The sequence below is a fragment of the Stenella coeruleoalba genome (genome assembly GCF_951394435.1).
Source record: "Stenella coeruleoalba genome assembly, chromosome: 19".
Taxonomy (NCBI): domain Eukaryota; kingdom Metazoa; phylum Chordata; class Mammalia; order Artiodactyla; family Delphinidae; genus Stenella; species Stenella coeruleoalba.
In genome coordinates, this window is record NC_137165.1 from 19,127,282 (window position 1) to 19,142,264 (window position 14,983).

Below are 14,983 nucleotides of genomic sequence, written 5' to 3' on the forward strand. Positions count from 1 at the left end.
CGCCCGCCTCCCCTCGTCTTGGATCTCGGGGGACCCTGAGCTGAGTCCCCCCGGCTCCGCCTAACCCCAGCTTTTATGCTGGTCCCCGGAGAGCAGCCACTCGGCCACCAGTGCCTGATTCGGACACCCCCAAGGACCCCACCAGCCCGGCCGGTGGCCCGCGGTGCTGGGACACGGGGGAGAAGGCGCCGGGGGACGAGCGCCCCCAGAGGCGCGCGGCGGCTCCTGGCTTGGCGGGTGGGGTGGGTGTGTACAGGGGTGAGCGGTCGCCCAGCTGGCTGCTGCCCTCTTTCCCTTTCCTCCGGGACCCTTGTCACTGCTCCTCGGGCTGCGCTCGGCTGAGACCTGCTAAGCGTCCCCCAAGTCCAGAGCCCGCGCCTCGCCTGGGGCTGGGGGCGTCTCAGGGTCCTGCCAGAGGCTGCTGGCCGCTGGGCTCCTTCAAGGGTGCTGGCCAGAGGAAAGTGTCGCTTCTCCCGCGGCTCTCCGAAGTGCCTCGAGTCTCCAGAAAAGCCCGGTCTCGCCGTCCCTTGCCTCTTCTTTATCCTGACCCGGTGCTCCAGGAGCTGGGGACCGAGGAGCCCCGGCTACACCTCTCGGGGGTGACCCGGGCTCGCTGCTCCGCGCGCCCGGCTCGTCTCGAGACTCCCAGCCTCGCGGCGGCGGCGCTCCTCTCGCGGCTGCCCGGCCCTCCTCGGGCCCCGGGCGAACTTGGGCAGTGGCCGCGCGACGCCGGCGCGGCTAGGCTTCCAGCACCTGCTCCTCAGCTCGCCGGCCCCCCGGCTCCGGGCAGGCGGGGCGGCGGCGGCGGCGGGCGCCGTGCGCTCCCGGAGACGCGGTGCTGACGCGCGCGGCCCCTCCTGGCTGCATTTTACTTCCTGGCCACTGTGGCCGCTGCACACCGAGCGGGAAGCGTTTTGCCGGAGCCGGCGGCGGGGGGGGGGGGGGGGGGGGGGGGGGGGGGATGAGCTGCACAGAAGTGCCGCGCTGGCGGGAGAGATGTGGAGTAGAAACGCTGCGTTTATGTGGGCCGCGTGTGCATGAGTGTGAGGACACTTCGGGCTGTGCGGGCTGGACTGTCGACAACCTAAGCCGCTGTCTAGTGTGGGCATTTTTGCAAGTGTGTGAGTGGGGCGTCATGCACTGAGTGTGGGTGGGATGTGCGTGTGTACGTGTGAACGGGCATTTCTGTGTATCTGGTGAATGTGAGCCTATGCGCAGAGCTGTGGCTCTCTGAATGTGTGTGGTGTGTGTAGGACAGAGTGTTGGCTTGTATGCTCTACGTGTGTGTAAGTGTGCATGTAGGCGGTGGGAGGCGTGAACGGGCTGTTGACGTGTGGGTGGATATCGGGGTTTCTGGATGTGGCGTGTGGTTGGTGTGTTTTGCGTGTGTGTGCTGTGTAAATGAGTATGTGTGTTGAGGTGCTGGGTCTCTGGCAGGTTGGGCTCAGTGGGGCAGCCCTGCCCCCTGCCTGTTATGAACTTCCGGTGTCCTCCAAACACTTCCCTGGTTGGGTCCGCTGCTCATCCCTGGCGCAGTCCGCCAAGTGCAGCCTTCCTGGGTGGGCGGCAGGAAGGAGGATGACTTCCATGGACAGGAGACTCCATCTCTGCCATTCTCATGGCGGGGTTCCTACAGCTGGTTGATGTCACCCTTCCCTCCTGGACAGGCTCAGGGTCTTCCACTAAGCCCTGGGCACTTTTGGACACTTTCATTTAGCTTTCTAAAATATTCTGCCTTGGCGTGTTTGGGAGGATGGGTGAAGCATGCAGTGTACTGCTAACTCCATTTCACACTAGACTCGGGAGGCCAAGTACTTGCCCAAGATCAAACTGCCCCTAAGTGGTGGATCAGAATTCTACACCCAGGTCCCCGAAGCCCTGGTTCTTTCGACTGCACCACGGGGCCTTGCAGTTTGCACTCTCTGGGCCAGGCGCCTTGAGGCCAGGGCTGGAGTCTTACTCCTTGCCTGCCCCGCGTGGTGTAGGGTAGGTCTCTTCCTGTATTTCCCAGATAATTGACTCACTGAGGCCTCACTGGATGGGTAACACTTCCAGCATTATTACTCCGTGGGATAGAGGAGTTTCGTAGACATTTTCCAGAGAGTAGATTGTGATGGTGGCGGTGAGGGGAGAGACAATGTGAAGGGATCCTGAGGGTGGGAGGGCACCCCGGTGAAGCTGGGAGATTTGGGGTTTGGAAGATTTGAATTTGGGCCTGAAGAGGTGTTTCACCCATTTTGTGATGATTTATTAGAGGTGGTCCAGGTAAGTCTGTTGAATGAGCATCCGGTGTCTGAGCGGTGCGTGGGCTTTCCCTCCTCACTGACCTGGAGGGCATATGTCAGCATGGCAGCCCCTGCATCTGGTCTCTGGAGACTGGGATATCTGAGCCCCGCCCCCCACTCCTGGAGGCTCTTCTCATTCACCTGGGGAAGAAGCTATAGAAGCTGGGCTTTGCTAAAATTCTGCTTTGGATTCAGTTCCTTGAAGATACCTGTTGCTAGCTTTGGGGGGAAGGTTCTGAATCTGCCAGTTTTATGGGGTCTCTAACAAAGGCTCACTCACTGGTGCTTCAGCCTGGTCCCAGCAGTCCTGGGCTGGTGGGGGGGGAGGGGAGGGGTGCCACATATCCAGACCAAGGTGGGGCGACCTTGTGAACTCAGTGAAATTACTGATGAAGCAGCCAGGGTAAGCATGCGACGTCTTCCAGCATCGTAGCCCTGGGGTGGCACGAAACTCTGTCTTGTAGAAACCTTTAAGACCTTTTGTGTTTCTGATTTGTTCAGCTGTTGTGGGCTTTTTCTTTTCCTGGCATTTTCCCCCTTGAAATGTACACATGCTGCTTTTGGTTTCCCGAGTGTCATCTCTGCCACGGTTTTTACTGTTAATTCTCCAAATGGGTCACTTTTTCAGAGAGAGGAAGGGTATCCTGCATGGGCTTCAGGGGTCTTGGCACAGAAATCCAGAGACAGACACAGGGATGCCTAGTGATCCCAAGGGATCGATAGCTTTCTTTTGGCACATGTGTGCAGTGCGTTTCCTACACTGCCTGAAATCCCCCCCACCCCTTTCTCGACCAGTACTTTGACCAGCTCTGTGAAGTTCTGCTCTTTCCTCAAACCCCAACTGAAGCATTGCCTTCTAGGTAACTGGATGGATACCTCCATCATAGCCTTTGTACAGCACCTTGTCACTGTGTGTGTCTAGGCTCTTCTTCTGGACGTGAGCCCTTTGAGGACAGGGACCACATCTCGTTCACATTTTTGTCTCTATCTCTCAGCACAGTGCCCTGGCACCTAGATGAAACACAGCAAAATGGGGAAGAGGAGAAAGGAACTAAGATCTCTTGACTATTTCTGTATGCCAGGCAACTGTACCAGACACATAAACATATTTAATTTCTTATTCCAACCTTGCAGGGGGGTATTTTTGCCCTCTTTTTACAATTATTGAACCAAGGGCATGGAGAGCAGGAATTGAACTCAGCAATAACTCATTCCAAAGTCCAAGATTTTCCTTCTCCATCATGCTTCTTTGAAAAGTATTATGATAAATAATAACAATAATAATATAATAAATGTAGGACTTCCTAATCACTAGGACTTGTTCTAAGTGACTTACATTAAAAACAAGTGTCATAAGCATTCTAAGTGTTTAATCCTCAAAATAATCCTACTAGGCAAATACTGTTATTTTCTCTATTTCGAAGAGGAGGAAGCCTTACCACAGAGAGGTTGAGTTACTCACCCTAAGCCACACAGCTTAAGCAGGAGAGCAGCCTTTCAATGCAGATAGTCTGGCTCCATCCCCTGTGCTCTCAAACCCTACCCCATACCATCTCTGCCCTCAGAGCTGCACTGACACAACAGCTCACGTGAATTAGCTTTCCCATCCTCGCAGGCTCACTTGGCCAGAAAAACAAATTCACGAGGCAGTGCATGAGTTGCCCCACGTGACCTATCCACCAAGAAGTGTGAATTTAGCATTGTGATTTTCCAATAATAAGCTTTTAAGAAAATTTCCCTTTTCCTGTTTATCTCTAAAACATCTGTCGCTCCACACCTGGAATCCTGGCCTCCTGTGTGATGTTTGGGCACCAGCCAGCCCACATTCTGGTGGGTGACCACCACCGCCAAATATAAGCTCTTTCTCCCATTAAATGAGTTTGTTGGGCAGGAAGGTCCAATTAGGTCAGTGTGATTTTCTGTTTTTATAATCCAGTCGTAGGAGCTAATACTCGTTGGCTTGATCGGGCTTCACTGGGTCCCCTGATATTCCTGCTTACCCCCAATCCCTACTGCTCAGGGGCTTGGTGTTTAGAAAGTATCAGAGGTACTGCTCTTTGGAATCGCTGCTACACACCCGAACAGCGACAGTCCACCGGTAACTGATTCTATCCCCAAACATCTGGCAGTGTTGAAAGCTTCCTTTCATCAAACTGGAATCAGTCTCTTTGCAAATGTCTCCTAATTTATCCCCGGGGAGCCACACAAAATAAGTTTGATCTTTCTTTTGCGTGGGAACCCTTTAAATACTTTATAGAATCAAAGTATGTCAGTGGTGAAAGGGGCTCTAGTAGTCTGCCTTCTAGCAAAATCTTCAAGAAAGTCTTTCTTCTCCAGATTAAACACCATCAGTTCCTTCACTTGTTTCTCCTGTACTTTCTACACTTGGGATGGGATAGCGGATGTCGATATCTTTAAAATGGTCCCATACCCATTGGTATGAATCCACCAAGCCCTTTACTCTGGACCTGGTCCATCCAGGCCCTGATCTTACTTTTGACGGTCATGGGATCTTGTCTGCCGCCCTCCTCCACCCCTGGGATGTAGTGTATGTGGCGGGTGTGGAGGGGGCAGAGGGGGCAGTCACAATGGGCTCTTGGTGTCTTTGCTTAGAATGCCGGGCCCACTTCCTTTCAGCACTCATGGTGATGAGTCAACACTACTTCTAGTCTCAGAGTTCCTTGCTCTTAGGGGGCAGGTGTGCTTTTGTGGGTCTGTCTGTGAATGTAAAGAGCTCGCTTTTTCTCTTTCTTTCTCTGTCTTTCTTCTTCTGTCTCTGTACTGCCCTGGGCTCTCTGTCACTCTGCTTCCCTCTCTCCCCCTCTTCTCTTTTCTCCTTCTCTTCTTTCCCTCCCTTTCTCCTCTCCCCACCCTCTGCCTGAAGCCTAGCAGTCCCCTCTGCTACCTTCTTAGCCTGTGCTGCTGGTGGCCTCTGGGTGCATAGAGGTGGCTGCAATGTCCAGTAGTCATGATGGGAGCTCCTGCACTGGTGGAAAGGGCAAGGAGGACTTCACCAGGGTTTTGGTCACTGCATACCTCCTTTCCCATCCATCCCAGCCTCCCTCCGTGGGGCTGGCGCTGGAGTTGCCGTTCCATCTTACCTTTTCACGTGCTTCAGCATTCCACTGCTTCTCCCGCTTCTTCCATGGCTTTCTTATATTATACTTGACCCCTCTTGGTTCTTTCTTCTTCTGGGCTCCTTCTTAGGTTCTGCAGATTTTTTTTTGCATTTTTGGTCATCCTCATTTTACTGGAGTTCAAGCTCTCAGCTGCTCATCCTTCATCAGCACTAAATCCCAGAGGTAAGAAGGGAAACAGGGTCCCACAACTACCAGAAGAAAGATCGGGACTGAAAGGACCAGGTCCAGAGCAGAGGGCTGGTAGGTTCGTGCTCTGCTGAAGCACTGTGCTCCACGGTAAATGGCAAATCCTGAAAGATGGGAGGATGTAATGTAATCGAACCCTTTCACTCTCAGGGGAGAAAGCAGAGGTCCAGAGAGGGGAGTGGCTTGCTATAAATCACACAGATGGATACCGAGAAACACAGAACCGAAATCCAGATTCCAGCTTCAGGGTCATTCTCTGCTCACCCTATGGAATAACTTTTCCACCACCCATTTTGAAATCAGCAACGTATTCACATGGTCAAAAGGGACAAAAGAGTAAACAGTCTAGTAAAAAAATCTCTCTACCCCTCGCCTCGTCCGGTCACCCATCTGTCCTCGTTGGAGGCAACTAATGCTATTTGCTGTATAATCTATTAGTGATACTTATGAATATACGTATGTGTGTATAGTCTCCATATGCTTCCCTTTTCTCACGCCAATGGTTGCCTCCTGTGAATACCATTTACTAGAGTAATTGTATTCTATGTTATTCACACCTTTTTTCTCTGTATTTGCAGTTATTTTATGGTTGCCTTCCTCTGGCACCTCATTCCAACTTCTGTTATTTTACTCAACTTCTCATTTCACATTGTCCTGCTCTCCCATCCAAAAAGGACAGAGGATCCTACGACAAGGTGGTACACAGAGCTCGCCGTTTTATTATCAGATTTTCCGTTAACCCTTTCCTAGATGTTCTGATGGATGAAGGCTCTTGCGTGGATAATCTCACACATCAGATAGTGCAAAGATGTTTCCATTTGCCTCTGAACAGTATTACATGATGCATTTGCATAGGATTTAATTTTCTGGTCAAATTTTCTTTAAACTAATTATAACACACACACACACACAATTGAGTGCCCTCAGCACACAGCTCTTGTTGGTTTGGGAAAGTGGTCCAAATGTGCATTGGTTGGGAGAGAAAACCAGTTTGGGATTCAGAAGTTTCTGTGACTAATAAAGAGAGTGAGTAAGACACACCATGGAGAGAACCAGAGGGTGTCAGTGCCAAAAGTGATCTTAACGCAAGTATGTGGTTAAACTTAGAAGAGGAAATTGATATACAAAGTTTAGTGATTTGCCCCAGTCACTGGGAAGTTGATCTTATGATGGTGATGATGATGATGGTAATGGTGATGGTGACGATGGTGATGATGATAATGGTTATGGTGGTGATGGTGAGGATGGTGGTGATGATGATGGTGGTAATGGTGATGGTGATGGTGGTGATGGTGAGGATGGTGATGGTGATGATGGTGATGATGATAATGGTGATGGTGGTGATGGTGAGGATGGTGGTGATGATGGTGGTAACGGTGATGGTGATGGTGGTGATGGTGATGATGGTGATGATGATAATGGTGATGGGGGTGATGATGATGGTGGTAATGGTGATGGTGGTGATGTGGTGATGGTGGTGATGGTGATGATGGTGATGATGATAATGGTGATGGTGGTGATGGTGAGGATGGTGGTGATGGTGATGGTGGTGATGGTGGTAGTGATGATTGTGACGGTGATGCCTATGCTAATGCTGATATCTGATAGCTAACATTGATTGAGCACTAATTATGTGTCAGGCACTGTGCTCGATGGACATGCATTCGCTTATTTAATCCTCACAGCAACCTTATGAGGTATGTATCACCATCATAGATCTTCTACACAGGAGGAAACTGACGCAGAGATTGGATAAGTAACTTGTCCAGTCGGTGGCTGGATTCAAACCCAGGTGTTTGGGCTCTAGAGTACAGGGTCTTAATCAGGTTGGTTGAATTAGCTGAAATGAGGACTGTAGTGGATATTGACTGAGCACCTAGCGTGTGTTAGGCACTGTCTTAGGCACAGGAAATGCAGGGTCTACTCAGATGTGGTCCCTGTCTTAGCTCGCAGTCCAGTGGGGGACACGGGTAAGAAAATAGATACCTCTAATAAAGTATGATAAATGCTATGCTAGAGTGTGTTGAGAGGGTCCAGAGGAGGGGGCTCCCCTTCCTTAGTCTGAGAGCGATTGCCATACACGTTTCCCACTGAATTTCTCCATTCATTTTCATTTTCTCACCCCAGCTCATGGAGAATTGTATGACTCTGCCTACAGGGATCAACCTTGGAGACAGGATCTGCGACCAGTTGCAACCTCAGCATAAGCCCACGCTGAGGAGCCCTGATCCACGACATCCATGTGTCCACATACATGTCCTCCTCCTGATGTGGCTTTTCGTGTCCCCAGTGGCGTCTTGTTGACCTGTGACATTTACTTTCTAAGTCCAGGCCACATCGATAATGAATCTGCCTCTTCCCCCAGCGTGGCCTTCCCTATTCTGGGTTTAGGCTTGAATAACTGGGTCTTGGTTGTAACTTTGACCATAAAGTTAGCAGAGCAATGGAGCTTTGCACACTCTTCTACCCAATTTCCTCTCCCATACACATAACAAAACTCTCATTAAAACAGTTAAGCACAATAACCTTCTCCAGTAGTTATCACCCACTCATATTACGAAAAGGCAGGCAGTTAAAATCGGATTTAATGACGTATAAAACCCCAGGTACAATTAGACATTTTATTCCCAATTCCTTGACTGTCCCCTTAACTGTTTTTAGCCATGACTTAGTCTTACCCCGGCTCTCACCTCCTCTCTGGGGAGCACTAACTAACCAGCCCTGAATCTGTCTTGCAGACGGACCCTCTGCAGTGACTCAGAGATTTCAGGCCAAGTTGATTTGTCAAAAGCCTCCATCCAGGCTGCTTTCCCTCCAGCCGCAGCTTTTCTCTGTCTCAGCCACTAGCAGTTTGTTTACTTTCTTTCCCTTATAAATGACCGGAGCCAAACCACTCTCTTGGGTTTCTCTCCTCCTAGTTTATCTTGCCTGTCCATCCACAGGAGGGGCAGAGTGGGAGGGATTTTATACATTCTTTTGCAGTGTGTGGACCAGTGTGATTATCCAAAGAGAAGACGGGGAGAGAAGGGTAGGACAGGGAAGGCAGGAATAGGGAAGGAAAGGGGAGGGGAGGGGGTGATGGGGAGGGAGAGGAGAGGAAGATAACAGAGTACCAGCCAGGTACCTACCACATACTATCACGTGCACCATAGAATGTTCATTCTTTTCCTTTCTGGCGGCATCGCACAGCTTGCGGGATCTTAGTTCCCCGATCAGGGATAGAAACTGGGCCCACAGCAGTGAAACCACCAAGTCTTAACTGCTGGACTTCCAGGGAATTCCCCCATGTAATTTTCTTCATAACAACTCTCCCAGGTCGGTAACATTATCCCATTTTACAGATGGGGACATAGAAACTTTATCTTTCCAATCTTATTCTCTCTGTTGCTGGTTTAAGCACAGTTCAAACCATAATCCCCCAGGGCAACCATTCACTGAGCTGGATGTCAGGCACTGAGTTAAGCCTCATTTTCCAGATGAAGAAAATGAGGTTCAGAGAGGTGAGGTTACTTGCCTAGGGTCACACAGAGTACATCACACAGTAGCAGAGCCTGGATTCCAACCCAGGTCTGACTCCAACGTGTTGGTAATTATTAGAAAGGCAGGAAATTGGGAGTTTAGAAAGGGAAAAGATAAGGTGGGTGGCAGCATAATTCAGAATTTTGCAAAAGCCCTTGGGGAGATGAAGGGAGTGAAAACAGAAGCTAGGTTCTCAGTATCTGCTGTGCGTCTGGAGCTCTGTTCTTCCCAGCTTCAGTGTGATGCCATCATGGGCAGAGCTAAAACTATACAAGTCCAGTGGTAAGAAAGAGGTTTAGGGAAGTATCCATGGGTACAAGTGCCAGGCTGGGCTAAGAGAACGTCCAAATGATCAAACACACTGAGGGCCATCACAGGGCTGCAAAATTGGAGCTCATGTTTACAAACCAGAGACTTTCAGCCTACCCTCCTGTCTCCTTTCCTCCTTCCCTTCCTCCCTCCTTCCTTCCTTTCCTTCCTTCCAGACCTCAACTTTGCTTTCTGCTTTTAATCAATACTTCTCTAGCCCAACAGTGCTTAAGTTTACTCATTCAATAATTCTCAGCAGCCTACAGCGCTAACACACAACATTAGATTCAAAACAGCTTTCTGAAAGTGCCTGGAGTTATAAAGGCAAGCTCATAAGCCTGATGTGTAATAAGAGCACGAGATACTTCATACCCTTTGACCTGGTAATCCCACGCCCTAGAAGCTTCCTCAAGGAAATAACCCCTAAACAAAGTACAGAGGTATTCGCGGTGATGTTCCTCATGCTAGAGAAAAACAAACAAATTAAAAACAGTTCACATGCCCAGCACTAGGTGAATGGCTAAGCTAATGATGGTGACACCATGTCATTGGAAACGATGACATTTTTAAAGAAAAGAACAGGACAAGGATGCTAACGTGTTGGGTTAGAGATGAAACAGCACCAAGTAAAAAGATCTGAGCACAAAGGGCACACCCGGCCTGATTGGCACTCCAGGAAAACATCTCTTTGTACCTGAACAATGATCAGAGGAAAATTAGGACAGACAGGGTTTACTAACAAACAGGTTTTTATTGGTGAAGTTTGTTCGATTTCAGACAAAGCCCGAGCAACCTTACCAGAGCCAGGCTTGGAAAGAAGGCACATCGTAAGGTGAAGAATTTCTGTCTCTATGAAGTGGTATCACTGGATTATGGACCACTGGACCTGGACCTCTTGGCCAACCTCACCATCCTTCCCACCTTGGCACTGCCAACCCGCCAACGGAAGCGAGCCACAGATGCTGCCCTTATGTGGCTGGAACCATCACCCTGAACTCTGCCCACTCTTGTGTATTCCGCCTGCTCCTGGGCCCCCCTCCCCCTGCATTACCAGGGTCCCCACCTTAGTCTCAATCCCTTTTTGTTCAATCCTGGAACAAAACCCAAGCAGTGACTCACATGATAGATGCGTTGGGACCAAACAGTGACCCATAATAAAAACCGACCCAGAGACAAACTGTCCCCAATAAGGGAGGGGCATTTGGATGAGGATTGCTCTGAGGTGTTGCTTTCCTTGCATCCTTTCTGCTGGCTAGGTCTCTGTCATCTGTTCCCAGACTCTGCCCAGACACCTGACTCTGACTTGTGATTCAACTCATGGCTGGCTGACTTGGTTTGGTGCACTTGACCCTGGCTGGACCTCGACAGCATGAAGGGTCCAAGCACTTTCTCCAGCTACATCACATTTCCATCTTTAACTATGGTTGGAATTCTCCTTGGTCTTGGCACCCATGGTATCCTTCTTTCTGGTTTAGTGGCAGTTCAAAAAGATAAGTCTGAGAAGTCACAACGCATGTCCCTAAACTAATAATAATTATAATGGCCTTAATTGAAGATATTAATGTGGCAGGCATAATGCTAGGGACTTTGCATGCAGTATCTCATTTAATCCCCAAGGAACCCTAGTGAAGTAGATAGTATTCTTTCTCTTTGTGCCAAGGAGGAATCTGAGGCTGAGAGAAATCAAGTGGATTATTTAAGGTCAAACTCAGGTTCTGCTGATATTAAATCCTCCCTCCAACCCCTGTTATATGATACAGCCTTCCAGGCACCAAAGTTAACATCACATAGTTTAAGCATGAGTGAGCCTCTGATTTTCAGGGAGCCTGCTTACTTTTACTTTATGTACAATCCTGATAACATGCTTTGTTTTGTTTTTCAGGCTCTCGGTAGAATAGAAATGACATACATTATGAAAAGAAACAAGCAGGCTTAAGATTCAACGACACTGATGGGCAGAACATACAGCCAAAGCCTGACCACAAAGGAGAAGACAAAAGAACTATAAAAACAGATACAAGGACTAAAAAAAGACACCACTTAATGTTGGGCAAACTCCACACATTTCAAATCGTCCTGAGTCTTTTAGCCCCAAAGAAGAGCTGGAATTTACAATGATGGCCTTGAGTTGCCAAGATTACATTTTGTTCTGTATAATTTGCATAAGAATATATGAAAGGATGGGGTATTTTTCAGAAGGAGTTTCGGCCAAATGGTTCCATTGAAAAAAAAAGTTGTGGTATTCAAAGGAATAAATAAATCCTTAACTCTTGGAAACGCTGGCTGTTCAGAAAAATCACTTATTTCTTTGGAAGAGAGAGTCTAAATGACAAAGGTCCATTTCTTTCATTGGTCCATTGTTTCAGCCATCACCTTGAACAAACTTTCCCTGTTGTCATTTTGTTTGATGGCCAAACCATGATTCGGTACATGGCTTAACATTTCCAGTTAGTTACGTTGCTGCCAGTGGGTTATGTTGTGGGTGTTTAGTTGTTCTATAAAAGGGAGTTTCGTGGTATTTAAATGTTTCTTTTCTGTTTCTTAAACTAAAAATAATGACAGACCACTTTTTACCTCATTTTTTCTTCCCTCGCAGAAAGAAACAATAAAGGGGAAATGGGATTCTGTTTGAGAAAACAGTTCTGCCGCACGTGTCTCCATCAGAAACATTTTAGGGCTTTGTTCTGTGGGACTCGGAAATCTTATGCAATCGGTGACAGAATTCTGACTTATAGACGGGTGTCAGAAATCAGAATATCTCAACTAATGGAGCTCATTTATTAGCTTTCTGAAGGCAAACTTCCCTTGGTGGCTTTTGTGTGTGTGTGTGTGTGTCTGTATGTGTACATGTGTGTGTGTTTCCCTTTTGCATATGCACACTGATTGATACAGAGGAATGTGGAATGTCCGTGTTGCTTTGGGAAGTATTCACAATATCCTTTTAAATTTGGAACTGTAAGTTTAGCCATGGGAAGAGAGAGATTTCATTCATGAATTCTAAGTCCCTTTTTCACGTCGAAATCTTGGAATTACCCTCAACTAAGCCCTTCCCGGCCCCCCTCCCCTGCTACATTCCATTCATCACTGAAGGCTGTCAATCCTGCCTCTAAATTATTCTCAAGTCCCTGGGCAGTGTTCCATTCTCATGGCTAACTTGGTTCAGGCCCTTCTGGTCTACAGCTTACAGCCTACCCTGTTACTACAGCCCTTAACTGGGCCCCTTGTCTTTGATTTCCTCCCTCTCCAATCCATTCATGACCCTACCATTCTGATTACATCATTCGTCTGCTTGAAATCCTCCAATGGCTCCCTAGTGCTTCTGTCAGAGCCTCACAGCTTGTGTGTCGTGTCACACGATGGGTCTCAGGGAGTGTGGGTATTGATTCTCACAGCTTTGGGGGTAACAGAGCAGGCTTGGGGGCAGCAGGAGCCCCAGGGGCTGCTCAGGACTGCAGTCTTATCCATTTGCCCCAGTATGCTGTATAGATATTACCGATTGTGTTCTTGAAAACATTCCAGAAAGTTCTGGAAGAGCCTAGCTTCTAAAGCCCTTCTCACCCTGGCCCCACGTACTCCACCATCCTCTCCTGCTACTTCCTACCCCACAAACCCTTTATCCTGGCCATCTAAGGTTCTTGCTTTTCCATCTTAAATCCATACCACGTTTTTGCAACTTTATGACTTTGAAATTGACATCTTCCCTTTTCTTCTTGGTGAACCTGTCACTTTTTTTTTTTTTTTTGTGGTATGCGGGTCTCTCACTGTTGTGGCCTCTCCCGTTGCGGAGCACAGGCTCCGGACGCGCAGGCTCAGTGGCCATGGCTCACGGGCCCAGCTGCTCCGCGGCATGTGGGATCTTCCCGGACTGGGGCACGAACCCCCGTGCCCTACATCGGCAGGCGGACTCTCAACCACTGCACCACCAAGGAAGCCCAGCCTGTCACTTTTGAGGCCCTGCTCACCTTTCCCCTCTCTGAAGCTCCCCCATGCCCAACCCCACCCCGCACTCCTGCAAACAGGATTAACCACTCTCTCCACATTGCTCCAATGCAAGCCAGGTAGGGGAAGTTGGGAAAGTTACTTAAACTCTCTGGGTCTTAATTTCCTCACTTGAAACATGGAGATAATAATATCTGCCTTGCAAGGTTAGCATAAAGATGAAATAAAATAACATTTATAAAGCATTTAGTACCAAGCTTGGCATACAGCAAGCATTCGGTAAATATCTGTTGAATAATAGAGGGTAGTTGCTATCATTAACGATCAGAATTTGTCAGTGCACTTATCCCATAATTGTGCAAGGGTTGTTAACTCCTCCTGTTTGTCTTAGTGCAATAGAGTCTACTCTGCTAGGGTGTCAGCTCCATGAAGGAAGGGATTTTGAGTTTGTCTACTGGTGTATCCCATACACACTCAACAGGGCCTGGCACATAATAGACCTGATTAATCTTTGTTGACTGCTTGCTTTCCCCATTTGGTTCCTGGGAAGGTCAAATGGGATGATGTATGTGAAACACTCTGAAAGTATACACATCTTGCAAATATCCTATAAGTTTAGGAATTACCCTTGCATCGATGCTTTTAGTGTCAAGGCTGACGCTTGGGCTGAGCTGTCAGCACCCAAACATGCTTGCAGACCCACGTTCCGTGGTGTGGCGTGTCGGTTCTAGCGTGGTCTGATGCCCACACAAAATGCGGGCATTTTTATTTGTTGGACAGAGATAACCAAGGCAGGCATCCTATTTGTATCATTATCTTCTGAAATAGACGTCTGAACAGAAAAGTCATTTATGGATCTGTCCGTTTCAGCTCTTATGCTTCTAACAGCAATGCAGTTCTAGATATTTTGTCCACTGAGTCCAGATACCCTTGTTCTCCAGAGCAGGGTGTGACCATCCTTATCAAGGAAGGAAGTCACCTTGGGAAGGGCAGGTAAGGGAGACTCTGGGTGGGCTTCACTTCAGGTGAGAGTGGGAAGCTCTTTAGCAATCAGCTCGTCCCATCTCCTTGGTCTAATTTATAGACAAGGAAATTGAGGCCCAGAGAGAGTCAGCGACTTGTCCCAGGTCACCCAGCCAGCTCTGGGATCCCCCTTCAGTATTTCTTCCTTTTACTTTGCTACAGTGTCTATAACAGAGAGAGGAGGGGGAGTTCCAGGCCCAGGAAATAACACTACTTGAAAAATATGGAGTCTATACAAGGGCTCCATTCGCATATATTTGGGTTCAGATCTGAACAGAGGCTGAGAAATGAAAATTCTCTGTATGATAGTGAATGAACGCAGATAACGTACAAAGACCAGATTGGGGTGTGTGTGTGTGTGTGTGTGTGTGTCTGTGTGTGTGTGTCTGTGTGTAATTTATTTTTAATTAATTAATTAATTTATTTTTGGCTGCCTTGGGTCTTCGTTGCTGCGCATGGGCTTTCTCTAGTTGTGGCAAGCAGGGGCTACTCTTCACTGTGGTGCGCGGGCTTCTCATTGATGTGGCTTCTCTTACTGTGGGGCACAGGCTCTAGGGCGCGTGGGCTTCAGTAGTTGCGGCA